The sequence below is a fragment of the Capra hircus genome, chromosome 5 (genome assembly GCF_001704415.2).
Source record: "Capra hircus breed San Clemente chromosome 5, ASM170441v1, whole genome shotgun sequence".
In the NCBI taxonomy this organism is placed as follows: Eukaryota; Metazoa; Chordata; class Mammalia; order Artiodactyla; family Bovidae; genus Capra; species Capra hircus.
In genome coordinates this window covers 25,694,559-25,715,513 of record NC_030812.1, presented here as the reverse complement: position 1 = coordinate 25,715,513, position 20,955 = coordinate 25,694,559, and the positions used below count along the sequence as shown (strand labels likewise).

Below are 20,955 nucleotides of genomic sequence, written 5' to 3'. Positions count from 1 at the left end.
GTCAGGATGGCTTTTCTGTTTGTTTAGACTTGGAAAGAAGGGTGAAGTGGAGGCCAGAGGCCTGGGAGGCCCTCTTGCATGGGTAGGCCTCAAAGCCTGATGCCTGGAGATAATGAAGCACTCTTATTCCCCGCTCCCCCCCAACTTTTATCATGGACCTGCTAGATGTTGAGAAAAGACACACGGAGAGGCAGGGGGATCACCTTTCTTCCTACAACCTCCCAGGTCTCCATAAGGCTTGGAGATGATTGGAGGAACAAGGCTTCCTGCTTGTAAAAAAAAAAAATTTTAATTGCTTCCTTGGGGGCTAAAACCAAAAAAAAACTAATTTGGATTGCCTGAATGATTACTTTAAGTCAGGTCTCCAAAGAATTCTCGTCCTGGAGACCAGGCTCTGAGCAAGGCCTGCTCGAAATTTTGCTTGTTTGTTGGGAGAAGGTGAAGAGGTAGTTGGTGAGCTTCTCCTACAGTTTATCCATATATCAGGATGGAGGGCTGTCAGCAGTAGAAGAGAGAGGGAGAAGAGATCTGGGATAAGTAGGGAAGCCATGGGTACTGCTCTCCTCTCTCCTCAAATTCTGGAGTGAAAGGCAACAGAGGAACCAAGTTATGAATATCTGTTTGATATGCTTTGGATTTATTTCCTCTTGAACCACTTGCTGGGGGTGTGTGTGTGTGTGTGTGTGTGTGCTGGGGTCCTGTAGGTCTATTTTCCCCTCCCTCAATGGTGCCCTGGGGACAGCAAAACATGCTGCCTACAGTGTGAGGAAGCAGGGCCAACAATTATCTGGAGTGATTTTATGTAATCAAGTGAATTAGGGGCCAAATCTGACTGTAGCTCCCATCATCTTGATGCAATTGGCTTTGGGGCAGGAAAAGGGGGTCTAGCTGCTCTTAGGAAAAGGGAAGGTGTGAGAGGGGGACCTGGAAGTCTTTCCAATCCCTTAAGGAAGTTAAGATGGAAATAGGAGGCAATGGAAATTAAGATTCATAATCTTTTCCTAACTTTGCTCACTTGGTTTCAGGGGAATGTATTCTTTCTCCTCCCTGAAGTGAAAGGGATGAACACAGGGGAGGGAAATTAAGATGAACTTGCTAAAGGTACACACTCTTGTTCAAGAAAAGCAGTATAAAAGGACTGGGACAGTTCTTTTATTTTTCCTTCTTTAAGAGCTTCCGTTTTAAATTCCTCTTCCTTTTAAATTTCTCTTCTCACACATCCACATGTAGTCACTCTTTGTGTATCTCTCTCTGTCCTTCTCGATCTGAAAAGCAGAAACATCAGACATCCATAGTTTGACAAATAAAACTAAACCCTCTTGTATTTGAGTTTTGGAAAAATTTGGCTTCTGGCCTTCCCTCCAGTGGGTTCCATTCTTTGCTCTTTCCCCAAAACTTTCCTTTGCCTTGGACCTGACCACCTGGAATGAGATCAGGCTCTCGGAGATGAGCGGGATGTCCAGTGTAGGGGGCCAACCTGAGCCCCTAGCTCTAGCTGCCTTGACCCGCTGGATGCTGCTACAGCCTCACTGGGAAGCTGAGGGTCGGGGCTTTTATTGAAGTTGGATTGAACAGTGGGGGAAAGCCTGGGGGAGGGTGGGGAAGACGCAGCCCAGGTTCACGGGGAGGACACAGCAGTTTCTCTCCCATCGCCTTTATATTCGGCAGCGCCTCTGACCTCTCCCCCACCCCCAGCTCCGACCCTCCCAAGCCAGCCCTAGCTCAGCCCCCTGTCTCCAGACAGGATGCCACAGCTTCTGTGGGGCTGGGGATCTCTTGCCCCGAGTAATGGGAGAGGCAAGGCGCATGAATGCCTGCTAGCTTATTGTGTGTGTCTCTCCAATGGCTAAGTAAAAAGAAGACGGGGTGAAACCGGCAACACCAATCTTCCAAGGTCCTTCTCTCCAAGCACCAGGAGATCCCCACAGGTCAAAAATCCCCTTGACATGTAAGTAGTTAGCACTCATATGCTCTGGGGCCGAGGAGCACAGCAGTTTCAACTCTGTCTCTGTTTGCCATTCAATTTTTATTTCAACTCTGCGTCTTGGGGAGGGAAGGTGGGAAATCCAATCAGGAGCGGTGAACTTCTGCTTGGGGAAAAAATGGAGTATCTGAGCCAAGGAGTGTACCTGGGAAACAAGGAAACTTGTTTCCCAAAAGAGAGAAAGAGTGGAGAAAGTGAGCCTGGGGGTGGGGGCAGGGGTGGGGGAAGGACTGAGGAACTTTGCTTGTCTGAGGGCCTCTCACTGCCGCTTGTGTGAAGTTTCCTACAAAGTTTTCTCTGCAATCTATGCATTAGCTTTTTTTGAGCATAGACTTGGCCGATTGCAATCCAGGGACGCCTTCCCGCTGTTAGATGTATGTATCTGTGTGTATTTGGGGGACCGCTAAGGAAGAGAACAGTTAAGGGTTTCTCCGGAGCTTGGGGCCAGGGTACCCTCTGCTAGGCACGGTTTGTCTGCTTTTCTAAGATTGGAGAGACTGACTCTGAAGGGGGTGCTATGGTGGGGAGGAGAAGCCTGCTGGGGCAATTTTACCATCTTTTTCTCAGCTTTCTGCCCAGTCCTGGGGAAGTGTGGTTCACAAAGCCACTTCTCATGGTTTTCCACAGCTTCTATCTGCACCCCAACTTTGGAGAGCTAATTTTTATGAAAATGTTCCCCTTTCAAGAAATTCTTCTTAGGCTTGGAAAAAGAGATGGAGGAACCCCCAACTTCAGCGGCCATCAGCACAGCGGGAATATTTATTACTTCTCTGGATATCATTACCTAAGAGTACAATTTTATGAACTTCCTAATCTGTTAGCTTGATTTATCTGGGTGGGTAGTGGCCCAAAATAAACATTTAGGGGATTTAGTAGGGAAAAAAAAAGTCTTTGCCTGTGACCAGTCTTTCTGATGGAACTGACCACCCCCCTTGGCCTGCTTTTTCTGCATCCCATCTCACTAGCCCCAATTTGATTTTTCTCCTGCAGCATGTGGCAGCTTTGAGTATCCAAGTTTTAGTTGCTTCTTGAGAATTAAAAAGGGTAATGTGCACTGTTTGAACCGGACACCTGGAGGGTTCTCTCAGCCGCATTAAAATCTGTACGGTTCCCAGAACTCGGATCCCCTTTGGACTTGGGGAGCAGAGAGAAACCGAGGTCTGCTCACTGCCTCCCAAGTCCAGGAGCCTCTTCTCTGGCTTGGCTCTCCTCTATGCCTCAGGATTTTCCTGCTCTTCTCTCTGGTGTCAGCTCTGTAGTTTCTTTGAACAACAGGGTCCTTCCAGAAGCCAAGCCCACAACCACAACCATGCCTGCAGGCCCAGCTAACTGATGAATTAGGAGGCAGGGGAGACAAGGATGGGTAGGAAGAGTCTCAGAGGATGTTTGAGGAAGAGTAAGGGCTACATAGTCTAATAAACCTAAAGGGACTGTTTTAACTTCCCAGTCCCCATCAGCAATTGCCAGATTCCCTGAGATGTAGGGTCCTATAGGATCCACTCTGCAACCGTGATGGGAATGAGTCCAGTCCAAAGAAGTGCCCCTCTCCTCACTCCTTTCTGACCCTGTCTTTGCAGTGTGAGAGTTTGGGAGAGGGAAGTATATTTGAACTCGGGGCGGAGAAACCCTAAATCACAGCATGTGGAAGGCTCTGCCAAACAGCTCAATCCTAGGTTCCTGCTTCCAGAGGTGCCTCTGGCTTCCCAGGAAGCCGGGCCTAAGAGAACAGGGCACAAAGCAGCTGCCTGCATTCGGGGGTCCTCGCTCCCCTCCTGGCAGCCGCCAGGGTCTGGAGGAAGCCGAAATGGGACCAGCCCGACAAAGACCGCGAGAGGCCGACAGGCGGCCCAGCTTCTGCTCGGGGTTCCACGCCGCGTCCGCTGCGGGCGCGGTGTCGCCTTCAGCTGGGTCACGACCCCCAGCTCTCACGGAGGACAATAGGGCGCGGGGCGGGGGCCGGGGGCTGCGTGGCCCGCCGAGCGGGTTCACTGAGCGGTGAACTCCGCTCCACCTCCCGGGACTCACCCTTCAGAGCCCAGGCTCCCTTTGCTTCCCCCATTCCACCTTCCATTTTTTCGTGGAAAATGGAGCGGGCTTCTGGGTTGCTCTTCGACCGACCAACTCCCCACCACCAAATAAGGAGACTTTATTTCCTTTGGAAAGGAAAGGATAGTTTTCTCTGACTTAGAAGAGCAGGAAATGAGACCCTCTCACAAGATTTTTGTGGGGACCAATGGAGACGAGAGATCTTAGTCAGTAGAAGAAACATTTCCAAACCCCGAAGAATCCCAGGTCATCAAACCAACAGTCTCTCCTGTGTCAGAGGAATTCCAGGCCCAGAGTGGGTCCACCCCGCACCTCAGCCCCAAATCCTGTGAAGAATTGCCTCCCTCCTCCCCTGGCCTTTGTCTCTGAATGCCAGGTTAGGATTAGGTCTCTTACAAACACGGGAGGCACCTTTTCCAATCCCATGGACAGGGGACAGGGCTGGGTTATCCATGGGGGTGTGGGAATGAGTCACTTGGGAGATGGCCCCCAACCAGTTTGTTCTTGTTCTAAGGTGTCACCCCACTCCCAGGACTGCCTGCCTTCTGTTTTGACTCTGTCCCTTTGGGCAGGAACACAGTGTTTATAACTTTCTACATGTGGAGTTTTTCCACTCAGCTGGAACAGACCTTGGTAATTAAGGTTACAGAACAGGGGTTGAGTTCCAGCAAGAGGAGAGAAGAGCTGGGGAGAGGAGAAAACGGAGGAGGTATGGAATATTCCCCATGGGCATTTGCTCCTGCTTTTACCGGCCCTTCTCCACACCTCACCTCATCCCTCTGCTGCCTGACCCCGCTCAGAGGGGAAACGGGGAGATTTGAGCTTCCCAGCTGGAAACCTCTCTTCTTGGACTTGGTCTCTGATGATTTTGAACCATTTTGGGATGTGACTGCCTCAAGTTCTATCCGGGTCTGTCTGTCTCTGCTCAGCATTTTCAAGGAAGCCTAGGGTTCCTGCTGCTTTCTATGTTCCGTATTTCCTCCAGTTGGTTCTTGCTCCTCTGCCCTCTCATCCCCCAGTAATCCTCTGGGACAGCCCCCAGCTCCAGTGCTCCTCCTGGAACTCCCCTCCACTGAGAATGCAGAAGAGGAACCAAAAGGTAGGGGGCGGCAATCTGGGAGGGACATTTGAGGTTCAAAGGTTCCTGGCTGAGCTTCCAGTCCAGGTCACCTCTGGGACCGATCTGACTGCTCCAGAGTGGCCCCTGGGCCAGCAGCAAATAGAACAAGCTTTTATAGCCCCAGGGCAGATGTTGGCTTAGCTGTCTCACCCGAATTCCACCAAAGAGGCTCCAATCCCCACCACACCTTTGTTCTCTTTCCTTTTTCCCCTCCTCCCCCTCCTCTTCCTCCGTTTGATCCTGCCTTCCCCCCTCAAATTATTCCTTTAGATCTGGAAGCATCTGTTCCTGCCTGCCCCTCCCCCTCCCCTCATTCCCTCCCTCTCCCTCCCTCCCTCTCTAGCAAAGAAGCCCCCAAATGGAGGGCCTCTGGCTTCTAGCCTGTTCTGCTACTTCAGAGCCCAGAGACCTTTGAGGCCAAACCTTGAGACCCCTCCAACCCCCGGTCCCTTTCATTTCATTCTCTCAGCTGGAGAGGGTCCTGGAATTGCACAGTTTGAGTCTTGGCCCCCAGGGACCAGTCTCTTCTCTTACTGGGTCAGTTATCCATTAAATTCAGGCAGGAGCACTGTAGTCGAAGGGTTTGGTGCTGAATTATTTAGACTATTGCCCCAATTCTCTGCTGGGCTTTTTTTGGACTCTGGATTTTGAACATATCTTCATATTCTGACCATAGAGGGGAGATGGCCTTTTCTAACCTCTCTATCTGGTCATTCTTTATTACCTTCCCCTGCCTCTTCCCTTGATTGCAAACTCATTTTCTGAGCAATTAGCATTTCCCTCAATACCTCCCAGAATTCTGTAATCTAATGGAGGAGGCCAAGGCATTGTCCATACTATACACACGGAAGGGTCTCTTTTCTCTGTCTTCCAAAAAATAAAAAAGAAGCCAAGAAATGACTGCCTCACATCCTCCTTGCCTCCACTCATATCCAGGAATATGTGGTCTTCAAAGCTTGATGGAGAGGGTGGTAAACTTAATCAAGGTGAACAATAGCTTGTCTTATCCTCTTAGTCAATCCAGTTGGATTTTAGTCTGGATAATGCCATCCCAAGACTCTTGAACTCTGTCTGCTAGACCTGTCTGTAGCAAGAACCCACCTATATCCCAGAGCACCAGACTGGAATAATCCCAAGGTCCTTTCCCTAGTACCTACAGTTGAAAACCAGTAGAAGCGATTAAATCCTTCTCCGTCCCTTCCTTCTAGCTCTGTCTTGAGATTCAGCCCTGCTTGGGATTCTGCCCCTCTTCTCTCTTTGTAGATCGGTGGTTGGCCAAAAGCCCCAGATTCATGCTCCCGTTGCTCTGCCACTCGGTTACCATGACAATAAGAGGCAACTGAACTCCCCACCCACTCCAGGTGGTTGGATAGATCCAGACCAGCCAGGATGGTCTCTGGGGGAACCTGATCTAAGAAAGACACTGGAGATGAAAGCCTGTGTTTTGTTACAGCATCTTTGCTAATTAGTCAGGATGGAAGGGGGAAAACTGGGGAGAGAGTCTCTCTCTGCACTCTATAATTTCATACAGTTCTTTCTCTCTGCATACGTATTTGCCTAGAGGTACACCGTCAAAACAAGCATGAGGCATGGACCTCAACACATTCATTTCTTCTGTTTATATATGCATGGGAGGTGATTTTGCTGAAGGTCTGCATGTGTGTATGTGTGCGTGTGTGCGGAGAGGCTCTGAGTGATAGAGAAGAATAACATCCCAAGTATAGCACCTATGAAGTAGGCTTTTTGACCTATCACTGATGTTACTGGTGACAGAGGTTTTTGCTGTCCTCTCTTCCTCATACACTGCTTTAAAAGGCCTGCCCCTTCGGCTGAAGGCCATGTGGCCTGAGGACACACTCTTGATCCTACAACTTGGCTCCAGAGGCCTGGGGTGGTTATATAAGAGGAAGGCAGGAGTCAGAGATATCTGGAAGATCAGATTCCTCACTTAATGCTCTCACTTACATGTCAAAGTTAAATCAAAACCACAAACATTTATCTAACCCTTCAATCTACACTATTCTGCTTATAGGCAGGGCCTGGGAAACCACCACCACCACCACAATAGCAGCAGCAACTGTGGAGTAACTGTCTCCTAGGGTTCTTAATTGCCTTGGGATTAAGTGGATAAATGTACAAAAAGCACTTAGATGAGTGCTCGGCATATAGTAAGGTTTCAGTAAGTGCTAGCTGTTATTATTATTAACAATAATAGGCATTTTCTTAAGTGCTTACTATGTACCAGGTGCTGTGTTTAATTTATTTCATTTGAATCTTATAATAACACTGCAAGGAAGTTGTGTCCCTATTTTACACAAGTGGAAGCTGAGTGAGGCCCAAGAGGCTAATGATATGCCCCATTGGCAGAACCAGGACTCCAATCAGACTTGCCTGACCCCAGAGTGGGCACTGTGAACAATTTCTCTGCTCTTGATGAACTTGGACACTGCTTTAGGCTGAGACTGAGTTTGGCAGGGAGCACTGATGAGGATGTGGGTACAGTAGCAGCCTGAGGGTGAGCAGAACCTAACCTGGGCTTTGCTACTTGCCTTGGTCTTGGCTTAGGTTCTTGACCCCAGCAGCAACAGGCTCTGACAGTTGTTCACAAACTTTTTGGTCTTAGAACCCTTTTATACTCTTAAATATTACTAGAATCTCCAAGAGTTCTTTTTATATGGGTCATACCTATCAATATTTACCTTGCTAGAAACGAAAACTGGAACTTAAAAAAAAAAGTCTTTTAAAACAATGATAATCTGTCACATGTTGTCATAACTTTTAACAAAATTTTAATTGGATGTCATAACTTTTTTTGAAAAAAATATTTTAAAAAACAATTTAGTGAGAAGAATATCATTGTTTTACATTGAAGTATATCTTTTAAATGTCTAGCTTAATAGAAAGTGATTGGATCCTCATATCTGTTTCTCCTTTCAAGTTGTTGTGATACAATGTCTGTTTGAAGTATATGAAGTACATAGCCTCATGCAGATATATACTGGAAAAGAAAAGAGTTCACAGAACTCTTGAAAGGATATCCAGGACCCCCAGGGATCCTTGGGCCACACTTGAAGAATCAGAACTCACTCCATAATAACTATATTGAACATCTTTTTCGCTGTTGATTGTTGCTTCTAACTCCAAGACTCATCGTCATTTCACTAGTTCGGGCTGTATTCGAATTGCGTTATCTTAGGCAATTACTCATTTTTTCTATCCCATATTTTTAAATTAGTTAGATACATAGATTGTCATGCATGCAAACAAATATTTATATGTTATACATGTTATTGGTGGGTATTCATTATTTTATTGTGAATATGTAGAGTAAAATATAGATTTATAGAAAAAAATAGTTTTTATGTTTAGCATAGTTTGACCTGGGCAACTTAGCTATTCCTATCAATCTTGTTTTTCCAAGGGGGAAACTGAGCCAAAGAGGGGTGATGTGACTTGCTGAAGATGACATGCTCAGGATGTGGTGGACAGGAGATCAGAACTCCTGTCCTCTGACTCCAGCACCTGTGCTCACTGTGCAGGAATCCTCCCTCTGAAGACATGGCTGTATAACACGTGCATGAAGGTAGCTGGGTGCCATACACTGTTTATGAAAGTATATGTGATGATTTTAGTTATCTGAACATATTTATGTACGAAAGGAAAAAAAATCTTGTATCCCTGTGTGTGAAGTTGCAATTTTATTGAGAGGCACAAGGCACCAGCTTGGCAATGGTTTTCCTTCCTTACAAAACTCACTGTGTGTCTGTGGTCTTGGGCTCGATCTCATTTTAGGGACACTTACTCCTTTCAAATCCTCTGTTGGTACATTCTCACAAAGGGTGTGCAGATAGCCTAATTATTCATGTGAGCACACAGAACAGGCACACCTGGAGGTAACAATCTGATCCCCTTTCTTTTTTTTTCACCATAGACATCATGCACAACCTCCTGTATTTTCAAAATAAGTGATCTACAAGTGTATAACCGAAAGACGCATAGCTGTATGAATGGAGGTGTGTATGTGTCTCTGCAGATGCAAATGTGGAACCCTTGGGTGTCCATATACTTGTCTAGGTAAGCACCATGCAAATGTATGAGCAACTGGAGCCTCAGTAATTTCATTAATCTGATAGGGATTTATTCACAAATTCTATGTTTTATGACTGCATGAGGTTCATGTTTATGCACAGTCCAATGAGAAGAACCCTAGGTGGGGAGCAGACTGTTGGAATTCTAGTCAGGGCTTTCTGCTCCCAGTTGCCTTAGACAAATCACTTACCTGGTGTGGGCCCTCCACCTCCTCATCCACATAATGGGGGGAATAATGAGAGTTTCAGCTACATCTCCAGATGGAGAGTGCAGTGGGGAAAGAATAGGAGATGTCTGTGAGAATGTGATTCTTTCATACTATGGAAAAATCAAAACAAAATCAAGAGAGAATAATATAATCAAACATTCACATGCCCATCACCCCACTTTAACAGGGATCAACCCATGATCAATCTGATTTCACCTACTTTGAGCTCAACACGTCCTCATACACTTTTAAGCAAACCCCAGACATCACATTGTTTCTTATGTAAACAATTCAATAAATATCTCTAAAAGGTAAAATCATTTTTAACAACCTAACTACAGTATGATTATCATACTGACCTGAAAAATGTCAGCAAATTTTTTTTGCTTTTAAAGTGTGAGAAAGGTCTAAAAAATGTAGAGCAGCTGCCTTCCCTATGCCTCATGCTCAGGGTTGATTAATGTTAATAAGGGAAAATGAGGAAAATGGAAAGGAAAGGATGAAGTTTCCTTTTTTATTTCTCTCTTAAAATCCCAGTTCACCTCCAGAAACTCCCCTCTACTCATTAGAGCCATTAAAAATGGACTGAGAGGGGACTGTGGAGGTCTGGATTGCTAGAAGCAGCCAGAAGGGGCCCTTGGAAGACTCTGCAGACTTCATCTTGGAAGAAAATAGTTGTTGAGCCAGAGGGAGTCTGAGCAGAGGGCCTGCCCAACCATTTCCAGCATCAGATTTCACCTTTGGCTTGCCAGGCATTTGAGAGATGTCTGAAGTCTCATTGGAGTTACTGATCTCTAAAGACATGCAGATACATGTAATAGCATCCTTATACAGAAACCCAAAAGGAGATATGCACAGAGGCACAGGCAAATCCACCCGTTCATACACAGGTCGTGTACAAACACATGCAAGCATTCAGAGACAGATGCAAATGTACAAGTAGATGTACACCCAGGTGTGTGGGAAAACACAGAGACACAGCCCAAACATTCAGACATATGTGAGTATGCAGGGATACAGAAACATGCAAGTCATGGAAAAAAATACACAAAAAGCCAAATACAAAAGCTCAGAGACATGCAAATGCATTTTGGGCCATTTTTACACATGAGCAGTTAACTTGGCCAAGCCCCATTCTAGCTGGCTCCTTCCCTCTCAGCCTATAAATTTACCAAATATTGGCCAAAGCTACACTCTGAGTCACATTCATGCAAATGCGCACCTAACAGAAACTGTCCCAAGGGCTTCCCATTGCTCCTGCTAGGACAAGGTTTCTATCTCTCAATCCTCTCTCTCCCAGAAAGACAAAGGCTAAGGGTAGTATGGCATGGTATGTATGTGTCCATATGAACGTGTGCTTCTTTGTTCTAATGAGTCAGCTTGATGAGAACAGAAGGGCGCTAGCCACATACAGACTGCAAGTCACTGCAGGCTGATGAGTGAACATTGCTTTGCCTACTCTGTGCTGCAGCTATAGGTTAGCCTGATATTTTTGGGGAATTGATTGACCCAAGTGGGTATTTTGGCATCTTATAGACATGACTGAGAGTGCTTTCTTTGAGCCTGAGTGAGGCTGTCAGTTGTTTGGGTTTGATTTTTTTGAGTGAACTTACCAATCAATTCAAAGAATAATGGTGATAGAACCGAGTTGATCAGGTGGTTGACTAGGCCTCACATGGCCATACAGTGATTCTGAGTCAAAAACGATGGGCAGAATCTGACAGTTTAAAAACAGGATCCATCAATTTAACAGAAAGAAACCAGTGGGGCTCTTTGGCACTACGTTCACCCAAACCAGCCAACTGATTAAAATGTTCTCATTTCAACCAATTTGTGCAAGATGCACCAGTGGCACCTGAGGGTCAGGGAACCCAAAAGGCTTTGCATTGAAAGCTGGATGTATACCAAGATCTGAAAGAGGAAAGGGCTGTGTTCGTGGCTGTACACTTGGAAGAAAAAAGTTGTGATGCAAGGCTGTGTGTGATTGCATGAGTGCTTGTATCTGGAGCTGTGTCTACTTATAACTAATAACACTGGCAAGACAGTAAAAGCTGTATATCATAACTGGCGCTTTCTTTTCATGTGGAATCACAGAATGTTAGGTATTGAAGGAACCTTTAGAGTTCATGTAGAAACTGAGATTTGGAGAGCTTTCTGTTTTTGTTTCATTATTTATTTTCTGGCCACACCCTAGAGCAGGTGAGATCTTAGTGCCCTGAGCAGGGATCAAACATGCACCACCAGCATGGGAAGTTGGGAGTCTTAACCAGTGGACCACTAGGGAAGTCCTAAGGTGTGGAGAGTTTTAAATGCCTTGTCCAGAGTCACACAGTGAATGAACAGCTGAGACACATCTAGACACCATATTTGTTAAGGCTGTCATAACAAACTACCCACAGAGTAGGTGGCTAAAACAATAGACTTTTTTTTTTTTTTTTTTTTTCACATTTCTGGAGGCCAGAAGTCCAAGACCAAAGTGTTGGTAGGGCTGAATCCTTTAGAGGCCTCTCTCATGGTCTTTTTCACATGGTCTTGGGGTCCACCTGGTCTTTCTGTATCCTAATCTCTTCCTTGAACATCAGCCAAGTTGAATTAAGGTCCACCACTATGTCCTCATTTTGTCTTGATTATCTCTTTAAAGGCCCCAGATCTAAATACAGTCACATTCTCCACTACTGAGGGGTTAAGACTTCAACACCTTGGGGTGACACAAGGCCTAAAACAGACATCAAGTCCCTAGACCCCCTAGTCCAGTGCTATTGTGCCCACATCAAACTGATAAGTGATCTGGTGAATTTTGTTCCTGAATTGATTTAATTTTGTTCGGTTCCTTAGAGGTGGGAAAGTTGGTTGGGGCCAACATGAGATTTAAAAATGTATTCCGGAGCCAAAGCCCAGTGGTAAACTGAGTAAGCACTGTCTGAGGACTCTGGAATTAGACCACCAAACACTGGGGAAAGGAAGTCTCCAGCCAGAATCTGTGGACTAGAAGGAACCATGTGAGGTTAACTTGACTATCTCGGGGGGCTGAGAATTACCTGATATGCTCAGAGAACACAGGTGTCTAACAATGTTCATGACTGGCAAATTCTTCTTATATATCATCAGCATTCTTTGTGCTAAGTTCAACCCTCTTCCCTTGCCTCCAGTCCTCAGAACTGGACAATGAGAGTTTTTCCTTGGGAGCTTGAGGAAGGCTTGATGATATATTAAGGAAAAACTTTCCATTCGAGATAGCCTTTTTCCTTATCTGAGGCTGGAGGTAGGATGTCAGAGGCAAAATATAATGTGCACTTATCCCTTTGCTCTTTGCCCTGAGACCTTCAGCCCCTCTCCAGGTCTTGGGCAGCTCTAGAGAGTGGATTGAGGGGCACTGACACATACGGTGGCACAGAAACAGGGTCTTCCCCTGTTTATTAGAGAGGCCCTCTAATTTCACAGGGCTTCCCTGGTGGCTTAGACAGTAAAGAATCCACCTTTAATGCAGGAGACCCAGGTTCAATCCCTGGGTCAGGAAGATCCCCTGGAGAAGGGAATGGCTACCCACTCCAGTATTCTTGCCTGGAGAAGTCCATGGACAGAGGAGCCTGGCAGGCTATAGTCTGTGGGGTCACAAAGAGTCAGACATGACCGAGTAACTAACACTTTCTAATTCCACAGAAATCACAGATGGGCTCCAATGGGACTGTGGAGTGTGGTGTGGGTATAAGGCATGTGCCAAAAAAGTGGCCATAACCAAACAAGAAAGTCCACATTATCATGATGGTTGGTCTCTGTTCTCTGCCATGGGAATCAAGCTCAAATTCTGGGTTTTGGAGGAAGAAATTACAAAAGTATCTAGCTGAAATGCAAAGAGAGCCAGGTACAGGGTGGTATACTGGGAAGGATGGTTTGAGGATCAGAATGCTTGGGTTCTGGTCTCTGTCTGAGCCTCAGTTTCCCTTCCTTTACAATGAAGTGGTTCGATTAGGTTATCACTCAGATCCTTCCAGCTCTGAAACTCTAAGCAAAAACTAGAGGATGCTGGGGGGCAGGGAAGGAATACTCTTTGTAGCAAATCAAATGATGGACTATGTGTCTCTGTGAACCAAACCAGGCACAGAAAACTCTCCATCTTCATTCCAGAGTTGGTGGGGGTTGGAGGAGTGGGGGTGTTAGCTGTGGTGTCTCCTCATTTGACAACTCAACCTTCCGCACAGGGCCCCTGCAGACACACCATGGGGAGCTGTCTCCCTTGAGGACTCTGCCCCTGAGGGGAGGGAGGCAAAGACAAGATGGGGCAGGACAATGGGGAGGGTGTCTGGAGGATGCCAGCAGCCAGGTAAAAAGAGAGATATCAGCCCATTCTCTGCTTAGCTTCAAAAATCAGAATAAAGGGATCCAATTTTATAGCTTTCATCTGAAGTTAATGGATAATGAGATGCAGGATCAGCCTTATGCAGTGATGCAGTATAAAGCCCCTGGGAAAGCTCTGTTTTCCCCCTCCCCAATTATCCCGCCACTGAAATGCCTTAAGTTCCACCGTTAGAGCACATGGTGTTAAGTGCAGTCCTCTGCACATCACATCCTTTAAAATACAAAAGCACCGCTGGGATACTTTATCAAACAAGGCTAGAACCAGAAAAGTAGTCCTTAGCGGGGATGCTCAGGGAGACGAGGGGCTCTGAAGATTAATCTCTAGATGCTTCTCAGTTTCACGTTGGCTGAGCCTTACAAGAAAGCTAGACTCTGCCTGGGGAAGTGGGAACTCAAGGACTCCACTAGAGATGAGGTGCCTCAACTCTGGGTCTATTTCCAGTCTTGGGAAAGGGTTGGACTCTGAGCGGTAAGGCTAGTCATCATGCTGAAAGTAAAAATCACAGACTGCCAATAAAGTAGAATTCAGGGCGATGGAAATTCTGAGTGTATGTGCACTTGGATCTACCACTGCAGAAGCCAGAAGCTCCTCACAGGGCCGCCTCTGCACGTCCCGAGGATGTCAAACTATTAAAAAAAATTTTTTTTCCTTTCCCTGGTTATATTCTGTTTGTTTGTTTGTTTTTTTAACCCAGGAGGCATGATTTGGAACTATGAAAACCTAGCAGATGGGGAAACACGCAGCCAGGGTTCAAACCTGGCTAAGCGACCTTGGGCAGGTGACTTAACCTTTCTGAGACTACATTTCCTCATCAAATTCAGTATAAAGCACCTGGCATATAGTAATCCTCTATAAATGGAAGCTATTATAGTTATGAGTATTGAAAGGGCTTCAGGACACTACCCATGAATTGGAACTGAGTCATGGAATGAATAATTACCATATTTGGAACAAATCAGAAGCCCCGATCCTGATAATTCATGCATAATCTTCTCACTGCATGGAATCCAGTCTTTCCCCAACTTAGTCTGACCTCTCAAAAATGGGTGATAAAAGAGGAAGAATGCATTCTGGACTCTTCTAAGCAGCCTGGAAACCTTAGGTTTAGAGCAAAGATGGTCTTCCCCAGAGACAGGATGGGTGGCTGTTTTCATGATATGGTTTTAAGAAAATCATATACCACCCTCACACAAGTCTGTACTATGCCACCTGCCATGGATCTGAAATTCCATCATCACAGCTACTTCTTTCCACCTGGGCAATGGCTCCTGCAGACCCCTACCTAGAAGCACACAATTTCCTGGGAGGATGTACATGTGCACGCATTGGTTAAGGTTTCCTAATCTGGCAATCTGGCTTTCACCCCGTGGATACTGAGCTGGGACTCAGGATAAGTAAACTTTGATAGGACTGGGGATATAGAAAGGCCAGAGGCATACAGTGGAAAGTATGGGCAGCAGAAAGACACGAGGACCAGAGAAAGAAGAAAAGACACCCAGTGAGCTAGGGGACCTGCTGAGAAGGGCCACTGTGTCACCTAGGGTTTAAAGAGGCAAAAAGTAAATGCAATTCTAACTTTTCCAGTTTGCCTTGATACTGACTTTATCTGAGTCTTGCACCCTCCACCCTGGACTGGCTTCTTTCCAGGAGCAATTGTGTACTTGGGTGGAGAGAGAGGTGGAGGGCTGCCCTCAGCGTTCCGGCTGTCTAAGCAACAACACCCAGGATCTCGATGACTGGCCGAGCAGCTTTGTCTCTGACCAAGACTACCACAACAGCAGTGTCAGTTCTCCACCCAGGGTTGGGGCTGAGCACTGAGTAACTAGGAGTGTGCTCTGCACATTACTGGGATTCCTGGGGGCCTTTTAGAATCTGTCATCCAAAAACATGTGTCTGGTTTGTGTTTTAATTATAATCTGTGAAAATATGAAAAAAAACAATTGTTAGTCACTCAGTCGTACTTGACTCTTTGCAACCCATGGATTGTAGTCTGTCACTCTCTTCTGTCCATGGAGTTCTCCAGGCAAGAATACTAGAATGGGTTGCCATTCTTTTTTCCAGGGGATCTTCCCAACCCAGGGATCGAACCCAGGTCTCCTGCATTGAAGGCAGATTCTTTACCATCTGAGCCACCAGGGAAGCCCCTGTGGCTTCTATTGCCAAAAAAGCCAATAGGCATGTGGGGCCTAGCACCTCCGAGATCTGGTCTGAACAGGTCTGAAGGCCCCTGATGTTGCTATGTTTGCAGGACTGGCCATCCTCCTACACTTGATTCAGATGTTTTGGCATCATGGCAGCACATGTTCTCTCTTTAACCTGATCTGCCTAGAAACTGTGAAGGCAGTTTCTGCCCCCTAAAAGGGCAATCAGAGAAGTAAGAATTGGATTCCTCCCACATTATCCTAAATATCACTGTGATGTCAGGAAGACAATATTAATACTCACAACTCTTCTCCTCCTTGTTATTGAGAAACTTCCCGAACAGGAATGGAAAAGGCTGGGAACAGGAGAGAAGAATTGGGACTGGAGAGACTGTTAAGCAGGTGTAAATCACTGGGGGAGGGGTTCTGTAAACACTCCATCTCAGAGAGGGTGACTTTGTGGATGGGAGGAGGAGAGGGAGCTGAAGGGTGGTAATTAGCTTATTATTGTCTCCCCTGGGTGTTGTGAGAATTCCTTAGGAGACACTTGTAAAAAAGCAGAGGGAAGACAGTAAATACACATCTAATGATATGCTAAATAAATTATTATTGTTATTATTATGACTATTATTATAGCAATTGCAACTTGCTCCTTGCATCCAAGTTTCCACTAGAGATGGGAATTGGTCCCCTTATAGCCAGGCCTCCACTCTGCCAAGATGCCCCCAGACTTCCCCACCCTCAGGAATTACTGGAGTAATTGGGCAGAGGAGACCAGGCTTCAGTTAACAGCCAGTTGCCTGGTTTCTGCAGGAGAGCAGATAAGGAGCTTGCAGAAACGTGCAAGGCCTCAGCCTGGTTCCTGTGATCGGGCTGGAAAGCAGGAAAAGGGATGTGCCAAGAAAGGCAGGGCTTGTACCTGGAGAGGAACTTTCTGACTCCCAAGCAAGGGGACTCAGAGAGGATAACAAGCAGACAACTGGGGATGGGTCACAGAAAGAAAGGGTAAATAAATATATCAATTAGGGACACCCAACCCAGAGATCCTGGTCTTCCCAGCTCCCTATCATCCTGGCGACCGTCCACACTGTGTATGTGCCTTTGCTGGGGACAGAGCAGATTGTTTTTTATCAGCTTCTCAAGGGACTCTGGGACCCAGAAACAGCTAACAGTCATTCCAGCCCAGGTAAAGGGACCCAACCTCTCCAGGCTCAACAATGTACAGTTGACTGCCTGGGTCTCTTCGTTTCCTGCCTTTTGGCCAAAGACAGTTGTTATTTGAACCCTGCAGGTTCTGAGGTTATAGCAAACCGTCCCCACCTCCTGGCCTGAGCCTAGAGACACCTGCCCAGAGTCCAGCTTAGGCAAACATATGTAAATATCAGCCCCTCAACTCTCTCTCTGCATTTCCGTAAAGAAAGTAGCCACAATCCATTGGTGGGCATTAGATGTTGGAAGGTGGGGGTACAGATTGTCTGCAGAGGAAACTGTCAAAAACTGGGGGACTAGAAATGAGATTCCAGGTTTAACTTAGCCCACTCTCCAGACTTCAGTCCCTTATCCAGACCCCAGGCAGATTGCCTCTAAGGGTTCTTAGAGGAAATAGAAACCAAAGCAGGGGCCTCCCTGCTTCAAGCCTTGATGGGATCCTGCAGACCTGGATCCTCACTAGATGGGGATCTCCGAACCTGACTCTCTCACCCGATGCCAGTGACTGCTACTAAGCTAAGTCGCTTCAGTTGTGTCCGACTCTGTGTGACCCCATAGACGGCAGCCCACCAGGCTCCCCTGTCCCTGGGATTCTCCAGGCAAGAACAATGGAGTGGGTTGCCATTTCCTTCTCCAATGCATGAAAGTGAAAAGTGAAAGTGAAGTCGCTCAGTCGTGTCCAACTCTTCGCGACCCCATGGACTGCAGCCTACCAGGCTCCTCCGTCCATGGGATTTTCCATGCAAGAGTACTGGAGTGGGGTGCCTTCGCCTTCTCCTCATGCCAGTGACTGCCTGCCCCCAACTCCCAGAAGGAAGCAGGGGGATTATGACAATTAAGAAATAACTATATGAAACAACCTAAATGTTACTGCAGCAGAAAATCTGAACCTTTTTAAAGTTAAAAAAAATTTTTTAATAACTTTATTTTTATTTTTGGCTGTGCTGGGTCTTTGCTGTTGCACAGGCTTTTCTCTGGTTGTAGCAAGCGGGGGCTACTCTCTAGTTGTGATAGACAGGCTTCTCATTGTGGTGGCTTCTCTTGTTGCAGAGCACAGCCTCTAGGGCGTGGGGGCTTCAGTAGCTGTGGCACCTGGGCTCAGTAATTGAGGCTCCCGGGCTCTAGAGCACAGGCTTGATCGTTGGTGGTGCACGGGCTTAGTTGCTCTGTGGCATGTGAAATCTTCCCAGACCAGGGATTGAACCCATGTCTCGTCTCCTGCATTTGCAGGTGGATTCTTTTCCACTGAGCCACCCAGGAAGCCCCACTTCAGATTTTTTTAAACATTAATTCTGATCAGTTTGGTAGCTCCACAGAGCAGGGCTGAGGCATCCCGGCATTTCCTCAGCCAGGCTAACTGCCTCCAGCTGATTTATGTTTATTTCATTTGTATATTTCCTAATAGATCAGGTGGTATCCCTCATTGGACCTCTCAGGCCCACTGGCAGCTCTAGCCCAGCCCAGGTCTTGACTCTGGTTTAGTTTTAATATATATTTGGGATTCTGGAAAATCAGGAGACTGAGGGCAGAGGGCAGAGCCTGACTTGCCCCCTCCCCTATTTCCTGGCTCCAGGTGCCTCACTCCAGTCCCTAACCTCCCATCTTAGGGCTGGAGCTACTCTCTTGCCCTGGCACTAACCACTGGCCCCAGCGGAGCTCACTGTGGCCAGCGGCCATGTGATCCCCCAGCCAGGCTCCTGTCCATGCACCCAGATGCCCTAGCCTGTGGTGGCCAGTGGCTGGGAAACATGAGACTCCCTCTGCCAAAAGCCTTTGAATTGGTTGCCATTCAGTTTACTACAAGTACCTATTGGGCAACCCCTCTGTGCCAGGCGTCAGAGAGAGTCCATGCTCTGAAGCTCCAATCTAGTGGGCAGGGGTGTGTGGAGGCTGGTGCTTGGCTTTTAACTCCAGCTGAGGGATCTCCACTCCCTTCCAGCATCCTGAAGATCTTGGAAGCCCTGCTGGCCGCTGAAACTAAGAGCCAGGTAACTCCTTCATGCAAACCATTCAGCAAACATGCCTGCAACTCCCAGGTTTTCAAAAAATAATGAAATGAGGTTGACAGTATCTTTTTTCCCAGGGGATGATTGGTGCAGAAGAACTGTGGAGCCTGGGCTCAGTGGCATCCGGAAGGGGCTGCTTGGAGAGCTGTGTGGATGAAAAGAAGTGAGGGACAGAGGTTCAGTTCCATGTTCCCTCCTCATTAAGGTCAAATTCTCCTCATAAAGGCTCAAGGCAGGGCTATTAGGGAGCTAAAGGGGCCCCTAAGAATCCCAATTTGGGGACCAACAAATCAGAAGGGCCCCAAAGGAGGAGAGTTAGGCCCAAAAGCCCAGGCCTCAGAGAAGGAGGGTGGGGAGGACCTCCCCAAACTCCTATCAGAATAGGCCCAATACTGAAAAACTCACCCCTCCATCCACCAGACTCCTCAGGAGCAAGGAGGCCTAGGCTAAAGCAAGCTGTATGGGGTCCCATTACCTTGGTTTCCTGGCCGTATTACCAGAGAGCAGCAGGGGCAAAAGTGTGCCCACTTCCTGCTCCATCCCTCCTAAATGTCTTCATCTCTAAAGCCTACTCCTTAGAGACCCCAAAATTAGGGTTCAAGAGAAGGCACCAGGCGTATGAGAGGGGCTGAATGGTAGCCAATCTTTGGTTCATCAAAAGCCAAACCTAAGGCCCTTCAAGGTCTGTTCCCTGACTCCATCAGTGGTGATGGTAGGGCATCCTACCTCCATCTGGGTGGTAGGACAGTTCACTGCCTCCCCTTCCGTGCCACCTATGCCAGCCCGTCACAAAACTGGTCCCACTTTCAGTGGGTGCTCGCTGTTTACCTCTTTCCTCCCTGACTATCCCTGCTGAGCCCCAGTGTCCCTCCTTTTGCCTCCTTTCCCGGAGACTTCCCATGCTCTGTTTACCCTCCTGTAACTCCATCCCTCCATAAGTAAAGAACTCTGCTAGCTGGTTTCCTAGTTGGCCAGATACAGCTGCTCTGTTGGCCCTCTGAAAACATTTCCTGAACAAGTCTCTCCCAGCCCCTGCGTATAAATATGCCTGAACAGAGATAGACTGACCTAAGCGCAAATACACACACATCATGAGATAATTACACCCTTATATACATACAGATATCTCTATAGAGTTATATTCGCAAGTGTCTATAACTCTCGTGAGATAGCAGCATGTACATATAGGACTATAATTACTTATGTCTATTTTTATAACTATGTAGTTATAAATAGATATGCCTATATATAGTGATAATAATATAGAAATATCTCCAGAGCCATATATGGCTCTAAGTGAGTGCTCTAACTACTCTATATCACAATCAATAAGTATATATCTCCTGATACATAATTCCAACGATATACATTTATCTATATAGCTGCTCAGAGCTGTAAATCTGTCAGGATATCAAATGTCCATAAAGCTGGATGGCTAGAAGAGAGTCGTATATTTTCCTATATATAAATCTGCTCTTACAACTACTGTATATGCACAAATACAATGGAAATAATTATATTTTCCTCAAGCATAAATCTGTAAACACAACCACAGCACATTAAGGTATGGTTCGAGATAGAGCAATATTTTCTAGACATCAGTCTGTCAATAGAGCCACCGGTGCCTCCAAACAGAGAGAGTTATAGTGGGAGGTATAAATAAACTCTCCAGCCGCCAAGGGATGTGTAGACCGAGATGTAAACAGGACTCTAAGCCGCCTTTCTTCTTCTTCTTTGTAAGTTTCCTGCTGAGAACACAGTGCAGAGGTGTCTGGGTGGTGCTGTTTCCCCCCTA

At 46.6% G+C, this 20,955-nt stretch overlaps 1 long non-coding RNA gene across 3 annotated transcripts in view; it reads left to right on the top strand.

The window, feature by feature from the left end:
• The window catches only part of LOC106502088, a 32,212-nt gene continuing 15,776 nt past the window's right edge, over nucleotides 4,520-20,955 (top strand). Inside the window, exons 1-3 of one of the 3 annotated variants that reach the window (XR_001918026.1) lie at nucleotides 4,520-4,739; nucleotides 8,572-8,733; nucleotides 9,082-9,224. This is a non-coding gene — a long non-coding RNA (uncharacterized LOC106502088). Of the gene's footprint in view, nucleotides 4,740-5,049; nucleotides 5,130-8,571; nucleotides 8,734-9,081; nucleotides 9,225-20,955 lie in introns of all 3 variants that reach the window. The other 2 variants (XR_001918027.1, XR_001918025.1) reach the window with 2 other exon arrangements.